Below are 14,041 nucleotides of genomic sequence, written 5' to 3' on the forward strand. Positions count from 1 at the left end.
CATCTGTCTATTAGACTATAAGAGAGTGGATGATTTCAATCAGGATATGCTATGCTTGCAATCCGATCTTGGCACCGTTGGTGTCATCAAGACCGACCTAGATCTTCTCAATAAGACATTGGACACGTTTCCAATCAACTATGAGGTTCAAGCTCATACGTACCGCACTCATGTAGAGGAAGGGAAGATCCGGTCTTTTGCCGACTTAATGGCACTCTTGGCTAAGAAGGAGAGACATTATGAAATTCTCCTCAACAACAACAATAGACCTGTTGGCACTAAAAGAATTTCTACGCCACAGTCTAACTATGGGAAAGCTCCTAAACAAAAGAATCAATCAAGGAACGCTCCATATCAGCACCAAAATAACAACTCTCGTGGTGGGAGGCAACAAGGCCGATCTCGGCCTCGGTCCAATACTTGGACCCGTGATGGTGGCGGCGCCGCACCCTCCGGGGGAGGCCGTCCCCGTCCCACACTCCAAGGAGGCCGTGCGCCTCCTAATGCCTCCACTTCCGGTAATGGCAAGTCTCCATGCTTCAAATGTGGCTCCTTCAAGCACTTTAATCGCGATTGTCGCGCTAGCAAAGAGATGATCAAGGCTTACTCCGCCTACAAGAAGTTTCTACAACCCGAATCGAATCATGTGGATGAGGACCATGAGATCGAGACTCACCATATCTCCATGAAACCCGAGCCCCTTGCTTCTAAGGCTAGGCCTCCGGTTGCTACCATGGATACTCCCGACTTTGATTAGTCGTTTTAGCTTCTTTAGCTTTATGATTCAAGTATTGTTATGGCCGACCGCCATTGTTATTTTCATTGACTTTGTAATAGTCTTTTGATTTTGGAATTAGAATTTCATGTGTGATGTATTAAAGATTGGCATTCAATAAAATTTCTCATTTCTTGCTTACAAGACGATCTCTTTGAGAATTTTATTTATCCGACACTTAGCATGATGATCAACGTGTGCAACTCACGTGGTTTTTAAATTGGACGCTTTTTGGGTCACATGGGACCCCAATAGCACTACATTGTGGATTTGGAACTTAAAATTCGGAAAACGAACCTCGGAACGTCGAAAACGATGTCGTTTTGCCTTGGCCGGACCCGGTTACTATTCAGGCGTTTCCGGCACGTTTTGCCGGCGTATTCGCCGTCTTCCGGCCATTTCCCGGCGTTTCCGGCACCGCCACCCGGTTCCTGCCGGCGTCCCCTGTCGGACCTGAAGTTCCGGCCTCCATACCGGCCATTTCCGACCGCCGCCGGCCGGTTTTCCGGCAATCGGTGCCGCCGGTTTTCCAACGAGTTTTTCGACGATTTTTTCGTCGTTTCTCGTCATTTTTACGGCATATTGCAGCAGTCCCTGCTGCCACGTTTTCCTCATCCAAAATTCACCCGGTTTTGAGTTCTTTTGACATGGTTTTCCGGTTTGTTTTCCGGTTTTCTCCAAGTCCGTTATATGCACTCACCGGTACTCTTTGTGTGTGTTTTCCACACTATTTTTGGATGGTTTATACCACCCTAGTTTAATGTTTGGTATTTCACTGCTTCAATACCATGATTTCCAACTCTTTAGTTGAAGAATGTAGTACTATTGCCATGTGATACATTCGATGGGATCGACCTTTGTTCCGATTCCCATTCTTACAATATCCTACGGCGTATTGTATAGAATTGTTCCTGTGTCGCTGACTCTCTTAATTGTCATTTTGTAGATGTCCCGCGGTGAAATCGAATGTCTAGCTGATTGCGGAACCACCCACACTGTCCTACGGCACATGCAGTTGTTCACGGATCTAGTGTTTTCGACTTCTTCGATGACTACAATGATTGGCTCGAAATCCATCATTCAAGGAAGAGGCACTGCTTCTTTCATATTGCCTAATGGTACGACTCTTAACGTCGTAGACGCTCTTTATGGGCCGAAGTCTCCCCGCACCTTGCTAAGTTTTAAGGACATACGTGCCAATGGTTTTCACCTCGATACTTATGTTGAGAATGGAGAGGAATACCTTTGTGTTACCTCTAAGAAAGCAGGCCATCGCCGCATCTTAGAGAAGATGAAGAGTCTTGGGAATGGATTGTATCTTACTTCCATTCGGATCTTTGAATCATATGCGGTTGAACGCAACTTTTGTGATTCGGACTCTTATATGCTTTGGCATGCCCGTCTCGAGCACCCTGGACGTGATATGATGATTAGAATTCTTAAGAATGCACATGGTCATCCATTTTTCAAGTCCCGGAAGCGATTGGAGGATCACCTCACCCGTGCTCCGCACGGTGAGGCCGTGCCTACCCATGCACCGCATGGTGTGGCCGAGCATGCCCCACTCGGCAGCTCCACGGCTTTCATGCCGTCGGTGGCGGCATCCCCTCCTTCACAGGAGCTTGTGATGCCTCCCGTGCTTACACATGCCTCCATGGCAATTTATGATGCCCATCGCTCGTTTTGCAAAGCTTGTTCTCTTGCTAAATTTGAAGCAAGTCCTTTTGCTAAGGCTTCAACCGAGAACATTCCATTCTTACAACGTATCCAAGGTGACATTTGTGGACCTATTCAACCAGAATGTGGACCTTTTCGATATTTCATGGTATTGGTTGATGCATCGACGCGTTGGTCACACGTCGCTTTGCTATCCATAAGGAATGCTGCATTTGCTAAGTTATTAGCTGAGATCATCAAACTTCGGGCTCACCACCCAGATTATCCTATCAAATCCATTCGTTTGGATAATGCTGGAGAATTCACCTCCAAAACTTTTGATGATTACTGCATGTCTATTGGGATCGAAGTTGAACATCCCGTTCCTCATGTTCATTCACAGAACGGTCTAGCAGAGGCTACCATCAAGCGTATTCAGCTTGTTGCTCGGGCAATGGTTATGGGTACTAACCTACCGGTCTCTGCGTGGGGATATGCAGTGTTGCATGCAGCGACACTTATTCGTTTCCGACCCGCGGCTAACCAACCGTTTAGTGCGTACCAGATGGTAACTGGTTACGAACCCAATATTTCACACTTACGCATCTTTGGTTGCGCCGTTTATGTGCCTATTACGCCTCCGCTGCGTACTAAGATGGGTCCTCAGAGACGATTAGGTATCTATGTTGGCTATAATTCCCCAATGATTGTCCGCTACTTAGAACCAACCACTGGAGATCTCTTTACTGCAAGATTTGCAGATTGTCACTTTGATGAGACATGCTTCCCGTCGTTAGGGGGAGATGGGAATGTTATCATTCCAAATGAACGTCAGGAATTGACGTGGTGTGTCCCCACTATGTCTCATTATGATCCCCGCACTGCTCAAAGCGAGTTAGAAGTGCAACGCATTATCGACCTCCAGAAAGTCGCGGATTCGATGCCCGACGGCTTTGTAGATATTGCTAAAGTGACGAGATCAAACATACCCGCTGCGAACGTACCGGCACGGTTGGATGTCCCGAAATACGGGCGTGGAAGACAAGCTCCTGGACCTAGCAACGTTGGCACCGCCCCTGACAGTGGGACGGAGGCCGGCGGCGGCACCACCGTACGCCGTGGTGTTGCCGGCGCCCCTTGTGGCGACGATGCCGAGATGGCCCGGCATGGAGCAGCTTCGGCCTCGGCTCCTCAAAGAAAAAGGGGGAGACCGATAAACTCCAGGGATTCAAAACCTAGAAAGAAGCGAATGACTAAGGCACAGCTCGTCATCAACGATGAATCACCATCGTATGAAGTTGTCTCTGATTACAGCTATGTCCATGAATCAACTCAAGTGTTTCCGTGGGACGATATGGAACCTTGTTTGATGCCAGAGAACAACGAAATCTCAGTGAACTACACAAGTGAGCAGTCGGTCCGAAACCGAGCCACTACATGCATTGATGACGTTTTCTCTTATTCCGTCGCACTTGAGATCATATCTGAAGACGACGTTGAACTTCGCTCTGTAGCTGAATGCGAACGCAGAGCAGATTGGCCGAAGTGGAAGGAAGCAATCCAGGCAGAATTTGACTCATTAGCGAAGCGAGAAGTCTTCGGAAAGGTTGAATTGACTCCAAGAGATGTCAAACCTGTTGGACATAAATGGGTCTTCGTTCGTAAGCGTAATGAGATGAACGAGATCGTGCGCTATAAGGCAAGACTCGTGGCGCAAGGATTCTCACAACGACCTGGTATTGACTATGAAGAGACTTATTCTCCTGTTATGGACATCATTACCTTCCGCTACCTTATTAGTCTGGTAGTGTCCGAAAGACTAAACATGCAGCTTATGGATGTGGTCACAGCTTATCTCTATGGGGATCTTGACGCAGAGATATACATGAAAGCTCCAGAGGGACTACCTTTACCTCCATCAAGTGCCTCCAGACCACGGAGTGCTCATGCAGTCAGATTACGTCGTTCGTTGTACGGGTTAAAGCAATCCGGAAGAATGTGGTACAATCGGTTGCATCAATACTTGGTGAGAAGGGGTTACAAGAATGATGAACTATGCCCATGCGTGTTCATACGAAAGACAAATTCCGGATTCGTCATCGTTGCGGTCTACGTTGATGACATAAACATAATCGGTACTCTTGATGAGATTGAAGAGACCGTGTCTTATTTGAAGTCGGAATTTGAGATGAAAGACCTAGGGAGGACGAAATTCTGTCTCGGCCTTGAGCTTGTGCATAGGGCCGATGGCATCTTGGTGCATCAGTCAAATTACACGCAGAAGATGCTTCGACGCTTCAATATGGATCTATGCAGTCCATTGTGTACTCCCATGGTCGTCCGAAGTCTAGATATCAAGAAGGATCCCTTCCGTCCTAAAGAGGATGATGAAGAAGTTCTTGGTCTTGAAGTTCCATACCTTAGTGTGATTGGGGCACTATTGTATCTTGCCCAATGCACTAGACCGGACATATCTTTCGCAGTGAACTTATTAGCTAGATTTAGCTCCGCACCTACGCTACGTCATTGGAATGGAATCAAGCATTTGTTTCGATACTTGAAAGGTTCCCTTGACATGGGATTGTTCTACCCCTATTGCAGAGAGAACAACGCCACGGTATCTCCCCACACCACCGCCGTTGCCGACCCCGGCCTTGCCGCAGCGACGCCGCCGGCCGCCATGGCGTGGAGACCGTGCGCGGTGCCGAGAGCAGCAACCGGTCCCGTGCAGCTCTTTCCCCCGATGCAAAGACTCCAAACAACTTGTTAGTTGGTTATGCCGACGCAGGGTACCTCTCTGACCCTCACAAGGCTCGTTCTCAAACCAGTTATGTGTTTACCATTGGGAATACGGCGATATCTTGGAGATCCACAAAGAAAACTCTTGTTGCTACTTCTTCGAATCACGCGGAGATCATCGCTCTCCATGAAGCAGTTAAAGAATGTGTTTGGCTACGATCACTTGTTCGCCATATTCGTGATTCTTGTGGATTAGTCTCTACAACTGATCAACCTACGTGCATTTATGAAGATAATGCTGCTTGCATAGAGCAGACGAAGTTAGGTTTCATCAAGGGAGACAACACCAAGCATATTTCGCCTAAGTTCTTCTACAACGATCAACAACAGAAGTTCTTGAATGTTCAGATCAATCAAGTGAGTTCAGAATCCAATATTGCGGATTTGTTCACCAAGTCTTTGCCTAAATCTACTTTTGTGAAACATGTGAAGAGCATTGGCATGCGTCGTTTATCGGAACATTAGAGTTTGGTAGACTTCAGGGGGAGTCTACATCACATGTTAAGATCCTTAAGTAGTTGGTGCGTTGTGCTCTTTTTCCCTTCGATCAAGCTTTTGTTTTACCCAAGAGGTTTTTGTTTTGCTTGACAAGGTTTTTACCGAGGCAACGATATGTGCACCATGCAACCTAGGCATGCGACACAAGGGGGAGTGTTCCGGGAGAATTACTATTCTACCCTTATGTGTGTCTTAGCCTAATAGGTTTCCTGTTAGGAGATAGATTAGCATCTCCGTAATAGATTAGGACTCCGAATCCTACGGGATTGTGGTTTTGTAAATGCCTATATATAGGCCACCATATCATTCAATAATACACAATTATTTCATCCTACATCAAAAAAAAAAAACTTTATCTTTGTAAAAATACATTTTGTGTACAGTAAATAGTAAATTAAAAAAATTAAAAAAATGTATGTGAACAGTACTAGGTAACAGTAAAATATGCACAGTAAAAAATTAAACTTTTTTTAAAATATATTTTTTGTGATAAATGTTTTAATTTTGTCTTAGATCATTTTTAAGGAAACTAAATGTTTATTTATGCTTAGTTTATTGTAAGTTATAAAGTGAACGGAATATGTAAAGTCCATTTTGTTAATATTAGCCTTAACCCTCCATTTGTACCTTGTTAAGGTCACTTGGGGTTGAGGGCGGCTTTTATTAACATTTTGCGAGCAGTCTAACACAAAAATTTATTCCGAGCTGAGTAAGGGGCATGCTATTTTCATTATCCTGGTTCAAGGTTTACAAAATTGGATCTCAGAGGCTCATAGACTGACATACATCTCGGTGATGGAGTCGATAGTGGAAACATCCTTTCGAGGGTGTAGCCTCCGTGGTGTCCAACAAATGAGTCATGCCTTGCGACTATCTCTGAATCTAGTTATCCAGCCTTCTGAAACAAAAGAATGAGTTTGTGTCTAGACAACATACTTAGGCCGCATGTCCACCTCGCTTTATAATTTAGAAAATAACTTTGTATAAATAGATGTATATAGTTTGAAAAGAAAATGATATTGTATCATTTTGAGGTATATCGGATAAAGCAAGACCCTTACCTGGGGCTGTTTCAGTCCATTGCACAGTTAGCTTCTCTGCTCCACGTACCTTAAATATTAGGATTGTGTGTGAATAAAATTAATTAGACTTAGTAATACTTTACGCTTGTAGATTTCGTAACATAAAAAATATATTAAAAAAATTAAAAAAAAAGAATAAAAAGAAAAAGAAAAAATAATGAAGAATAAAAGAAAAAAATGATTAGAGGAAAGAAGTTCCAAGTGGGCCAGAAAGTTCTGTTATTCCATTCGAGGCTTATGTTGTTTCCAGGGAAACTTCGTTCGCGTTGGGTTGGCCCATTTGTTGTTACTAACGTGTTTGCTCATGGTGCAGTTGAGATTAAAAGTGATACAACAGGAAAGGCATTCAAGGTGAATGGGCATCGACTTAAGCCCTATTATGAGCCATTTGAGGAGCACACGTATGAGAAGACAATTGTGAGAGATGCGTGATAGGCGAACTTTGTGCGACGTTCTTAACATGTTTTTACCTCCATTCGTACTTTACTTAGCCCTTATTATTGTAGTATAGAGTCATTGAGTCGAGTTAGGAGTCTTTAGTGACGTTCATTCCCTTTTGGTGCTAAAACGGGTGTAAAATGCAGAAATTGTCGAGAGTGCTATAGAGTAGTATTCCTTGTCGAACTAGGAAACCTAGTTTGGTTAAGATTTTTATTATTCGATATTTCTGTAACATATATGATTTATATTTATTATTTCCTTTCCTTATTTTCAGAATTAAATGTGAGATAATGACTTGGAAATTATGGAAAGAAAGAGGAGAAGAAGGAAACAAAAGGAGAAAAAGGAAAGAAGTAATTTTGTTTCTGAATAAGATGAAAAGGAATAAGTATGCAGCCTCAAAGGAGGGAAGGTTCATCCGGCCATTAAATGGAAAGAATAAGAAAAGAAGGAAACAAAAGAAGAAAAAGGAAGGAGAGAACAAAGAGATAATTCTGAAGAATGCATGTGGTCTAGAAGAAGGGAGAATGCATGTGACCAACAAAGATGATCATCATTCAATCGAGAAGGAAAGAAAAGAAAAAAAAGGAAATACATGGATCAGCCCATTCAAAACCCTAGCAGCCCCTCCTCTCCTCCTTCCTCTATAAAAGGCATGGCCTCCCTCACAATTCACGATCTCCATTCTCTCATAAACACAGCCGAATCGCTGCCCAAAAATACCCAGAAAATTCGAGCCAAAAACGTCATCCATTCTCCACCAAGCCGTGCTCATCTTCCTCTTCCACCACCAAATTCATCTTCCTCCATCCTTCAAGGTTTCTAATGTGTGATTCATCCATGGCTTGTAATTTTTATTTAGGTTTTCTACAATTTTCGAATTCATTGTATGAATCATTGGATGTTATTTTCGGTTTCATATATGAAAAACATAAATTCAGACTTCTTTGGTTTTATGTTTTGATTGCATGAACTCATGAAATATGTGTGCATGTCGTGTGTAACATCTATGGGCAGTAGGTTTTCGAAATTAATTTAGGTTTTATTTCAATTAATTCCTTGAATTTGTACATCTAAATCAATGCTTGAGGAAGCCAAGGCCATGGTTCTCCTAAGGTTGCGATTTCATTCACAAAAGTGTTCATTGATTGAATATGCGCTTCGTGTTTCAATTATGGATACTTATATAGGGCTGTGATAGTTCTAGGAATTTGCATGTTTAATCAAGATGAGTGACGCCATGCTTGTGTAACATGTCTCCAATTCGACTTAATGTGCTTATGTGCTACTTTGTTGTTTAACTAGACGCTTCGTTATGTTGAACTCTATTTAGCATATGTTTAGGATTGAACGCTTCGTTGATTCTAAATAATTAAGAAGTCTTAACGATTAGATGAACCGCTTCGGACTCTAATTAGAATTGGAATTGAAATGGACTTAAGAAGAATCGAAAATACTTGCTGCCTATATGTTGTTCTATGCATGTCATACATGTTTCTTGAGTAGAATTCGTGTTTTGGTTATGTGATGAGTGGTTGATCAATTGTATATAAGTAATTTAGGATTTATTTTCAGTATTAGTTTTATAATCAATTTCAAAAACCCCAATAACATGATAAGTGTTGAGGCCCTTTTGATTCCCCGGACTGAACGATCTCTGCTTATTCTATACTAACGATGATGTTTTTCAGGGTATTTTATAGACGTTCTAACCGAACGATCTATCATTTTGGCGCCGTTGCCGGGGAATTGATTAATTTTCAATGCTTTGAAGTGTTAATTTTGTGTTATATTGTGAATTGTATAATTGTATTTTAGTTAATATGCTTCTGTGAATAGTAATCTTAAATAGTGCTTCTGTGAACAGTAACTTGAAAGTTAAAAAAAAACGTAAATTTTAATTGTGATAGAGTTTGTGTTGTTATTTGTTATATTGTTGTAGTAGTATGCATATAGGATACTTGTTACACTTAGTTATATTTTTAAGAAAGCTAAATGTTTATTTATGCTTAGTTTATTGTAAGTTATAAGGTGAATGGAATATGTAAAGTACATTTTGTTAATATTAGCCTTAACCCTCCATTTGTACCTTGCAAAGGTCACTTGGGGTTGAGGGCGGCTTTTATTAACACTTTGCGAGCAGTCTAACACACAAAGTTATTCCGAGCTGAGTAAGGGGCTTGCTATTTTCATTACCCTGGTTAAGGTTTACAAAATTGGATCTCAGAGGCCCATAGACTGACATACATCTCGGTGATGGAGTCGATTGGGAAAACATCCTTTCGAGGTTGTGGCCCCCGTGGTGTCCAACAAATGAGTCCTGCCTTGTGACTATCTCTGATTCTAGCTATCAAGCCTTCTGAAACAAAGGAATGAGTTTGTGTCTAGACGACGTACTTAGGCCGCACGTCCACCTCGCTTTATAACTTAGAAAATAACTTTGTATAAATAGATGTATATAGTTTCAAAAGAAAATAATATTCTAATTTTTAAGGTATATCGGATAAAGCAAGACCCTTACCTTGGGCTGTTTCAGTCCATTGCACAGTTAGCTCCTCTGCTCCACGTACCTTAAATATTAGGATGTTGTGAATAAAACCAATTAGATTTTAGGATATTCATACACATTTGTTGTAAAACAAAAATTGTCCTTAACGTTTATACTTGTATTTCATTTATACAATTGCTAACATGTCTTTTATTTCATTTTATATATAATTGATCATTAACATTTTGTGTCTTTGTATAGCATAGTCATCAATTGTGGATTCTAAGAAAGAGTTGGAGAATTCTATTGTTAATAATTGATTGAAGCTCTCAATGACTTGGGAAGGACGACAAGTGTTGCAAGAAGCGGAGTTCTACCACACTCTAACTTTTGATTCATGATTTGTAATTAATTTAACTCATACTAACTTTTACTTAATCATTAACATTATACTAACTTATTCTTTGAGTTCCCATCTTCACTCTTCTAACGTTCTTTTTCTTGATGCAATACAGTTTAAGAGTGGAGTGAACATGATTGAGTTTTGATAGTCAAATAGGCACAGATTTGGAGGTGTACAACTCCAAGTGGCGTCGCCTACAACTTGAAAAGAAGTGAAGAGTCTAGGCCAAATGACTATAAACATTAAGCGCTGCATGGGAGGCAACCCATTTCAACCGTACCTGTGGAGGAGTCGTCTACGGGAGTTTGCTTTTTCTTATCCCTTCACTCTTATGGTTGAATTGTATATGTATTGATGTGTGATCTTAATCTATACTTATAAATTACATTCTGATTATTGAGCTTACATTGAGGACAATGTAATTTTCTAAGTGTGGTGTAGGGTTGCATTTCATTGTTTGCTGATTTTTGCTTTGATTTCATGATATAAAACGAAAAAAGAAAGAAAAAAATCGAAAAAATGTTTGAAAAATCGAAAAAAAAATGTGTTGTTTTGAGTCTTAGGATGCCCCTAAAGTCTAGGATGATTATGTCTCTAAATTCATAGATGATGGTTTTGCATTTCATAAGAATTGAATTGTAAGTTTCATTGATAATGTGGATTTGGTATGAACATGTGAGATTTTGATTGAATGTAATATGGCATACATGTTTGGTTAGTTTAAGTCCATAACAACCTGTGAGTTTTTGAGCCTATATATGGTTTCTTCTTGAGTGCTAATATGAAATTTCGTTGTTGTTTTGTGAACCTCATTATTCTTTGCATATCCAATGACTATGTGCCATAGCTTTTAATGGATTCTAGAATTTACTAGAACTCATCTTTTGTGATTTTTGAAACTTTTAAGTCATAAAATGCTCTGATTTTGAAAGGGATTTATGGATCATTTCTAAGAATACCACCACTTTAGCCAAACAGCCATGTATCCCTATATGTGCCCTGTTTGGGACCCCTTAGTTGAACCATATTTGAGCCTACATTGAGCCTTTCTTAATCACCAATGTTATCTCCATGCTTAGTATAGTACCTCTACCTTGTCCTATAGACTTGGCATAACTTTTGTTGAGATGATGTTGTGATGATGTATGAAATAAGTGTGGGGTGGAAGACATGAGAAAAAATATGAACAAGCTTTTAAGCATGCCGAAAAAAAAGAGATGAAAAAAAAGAGAAAAAAAAAGATAAATTCGGCAATACAAGAAAAAGAGAAGAAAGGATGCTGTCTTCCATTTGTGATTTGGAGTTGAGTTGTAATTGAAGGTCTAAAAATGTGTATTTGACCTTTGTCCATGTTCACTTTGTGGTAGAAATGATAACTTGGCCCAACTTGTTATATTTGACCCTTGATGGTGTGTGGTGTTATAAGGATGGTGATTATTCTGCTAAGTTTATAGGATTACCTTTGTAATTCCTTGATATTCCATGCCTTTAGCTAAGCTTAAACATTCACCTTGTATAATGATCCTAATGATTCTTAAAATGAGCATATCTTGGTTTGTGGAGATGATCACAAGAGTTGAGCATATGGTTTTGGTCCATTTGTGCACTTAGTTGTTAAATGAGGTTTTCCTTTTGTTATTCACAAAGTGTTTTCATTTGATGAAATATGCAAGCTATTTGATGCTTTATTATCCTTTCTCTTGCATATACTTGTGTGTGAATCATAACCATGAATCTAAGTGAAAAGAAGAGAGTATGCCTTGTGAGGAGGATTGGATTAACTAAACATGTTATGTGCCTATTGTCTCATTTCTTACTTATTCATACTATGAAGCATGTTTATGAAACTTGGAATTTATGTGCTTACATTCAAATGCTTAACTTGAAAGCTATGTGTTTTGAGATTATGAGGCAATCATTTAGGGGCAATAAAGTTTTGTGTAGTTTTGTTTTGTTTTGCTAAGGGTCTAGCAAAAGCCAAGTGTGTGGTAGTTGATAGGCGAACTTTGTGCGACGTTCTTAACATGTTTTTACCTCCATTCGTACTTTACTTAGCCCTTATTATTGTAGTATAGAGTCATTGAGTCGAGTTAGGAGTCTTTAGTGACGTTCATTCCCTTTTGGTGCTAAAACGGGTGTAAAATGCAGAAATTGTCGAGAGTGCTATAGAGTAGTATTCCTTGTCGAACTAGGAAACCTAGTTTGGTTAAGATTTTTATTATTCGATATTTCTGTAACATATATGATTTATATTTATTATTTCCTTTCCTTATTTTCAGAATTAAATGTGAGATAATGACTTGGAAATTATGGAAAGAAAGAGGAGAAGAAGGAAACAAAAGGAGAAAAAGGAAAGAAGTAATTTTGTTTCTGAATAAGATGAAAAGGAATAAGTATGCAGCCTCAAAGGAGGGAAGGTTCATCCGGCCATTAAATGGAAAGAATAAGAAAAGAAGGAAACAAAAGAAGAAAAAGGAAGGAGAGAACAAAGAGATAATTCTGAAGAATGCATGTGGTCTAGAAGAAGGGAGAATGCATGTGACCAACAAAGATGATCATCATTCAATCGAGAAGGAAAGAAAAGAAAAAAAAGGAAATACATGGATCAGCCCATTCAAAACCCTAGCAGCCCCTCCTCTCCTCCTTCCTCTATAAAAGGCATGGCCTCCCTCACAATTCACGATCTCCATTCTCTCATAAACACAGCCGAATCGCTGCCCAAAAATACCCAGAAAATTCGAGCCAAAAACGTCATCCATTCTCCACCAAGCCGTGCTCATCTTCCTCTTCCACCACCAAATTCATCTTCCTCCATCCTTCAAGGTTTCTAATGTGTGATTCATCCATGGCTTGTAATTTTTATTTAGGTTTTCTACAATTTTCGAATTCATTGTATGAATCATTGGATGTTATTTTCGGTTTCATATATGAAAAACATAAATTCAGACTTCTTTGGTTTTATGTTTTGATTGCATGAACTCATGAAATATGTGTGCATGTCGTGTGTAACATCTATGGGCAGTAGGTTTTCGAAATTAATTTAGGTTTTATTTCAATTAATTCCTTGAATTTGTACATCTAAATCAATGCTTGAGGAAGCCAAGGCCATGGTTCTCCTAAGGTTGCGATTTCATTCACAAAAGTGTTCATTGATTGAATATGCGCTTCGTGTTTCAATTATGGATACTTATATAGGGCTGTGATAGTTCTAGGAATTTGCATGTTTAATCAAGATGAGTGACGCCATGCTTGTGTAACATGTCTCCAATTCGACTTAATGTGCTTATGTGCTACTTTGTTGTTTAACTAGACGCTTCGTTATGTTGAACTCTATTTAGCATATGTTTAGGATTGAACGCTTCGTTGATTCTAAATAATTAAGAAGTCTTAACGATTAGATGAACCGCTTCGGACTCTAATTAGAATTGGAATTGAAATGGACTTAAGAAGAATCGAAAATACTTGCTGCCTATATGTTGTTCTATGCATGTCATACATGTTTCTTGAGTAGAATTCGTGTTTTGGTTATGTGATGAGTGGTTGATCAATTGTATATAAGTAATTTAGGATTTATTTTCAGTATTAGTTTTATAATCAATTTCAAAAACCCCAATAACATGATAAGTGTTGAGGCCCTTTTGATTCCCCGGACTGAACGATCCCTGCTTATTCTATACTAACGATGATGTTTTTCAGGGTATTTTATAGACGTTCTAACCGAACGATCTATCAATGCGCCTAACAGAGAATGAACATGAGAAAGTCTAGGCTGAGAGACTATAAAACTCAAGCGTTGCATGGGAGGCAACCCATTTTAACCGTATCTGTTGAGGAGTCGTCTACGGGAGTTTGAATTTTCTAATCCCTTCACTCTTATGGTTGACTTGTATATGTGTTGA

The sequence above is a fragment of the Argentina anserina genome, chromosome 5 (genome assembly GCF_933775445.1).
Source record: "Argentina anserina chromosome 5, drPotAnse1.1, whole genome shotgun sequence".
Lineage (NCBI taxonomy): Eukaryota > Viridiplantae > Streptophyta > Magnoliopsida > Rosales > Rosaceae > Argentina > Argentina anserina.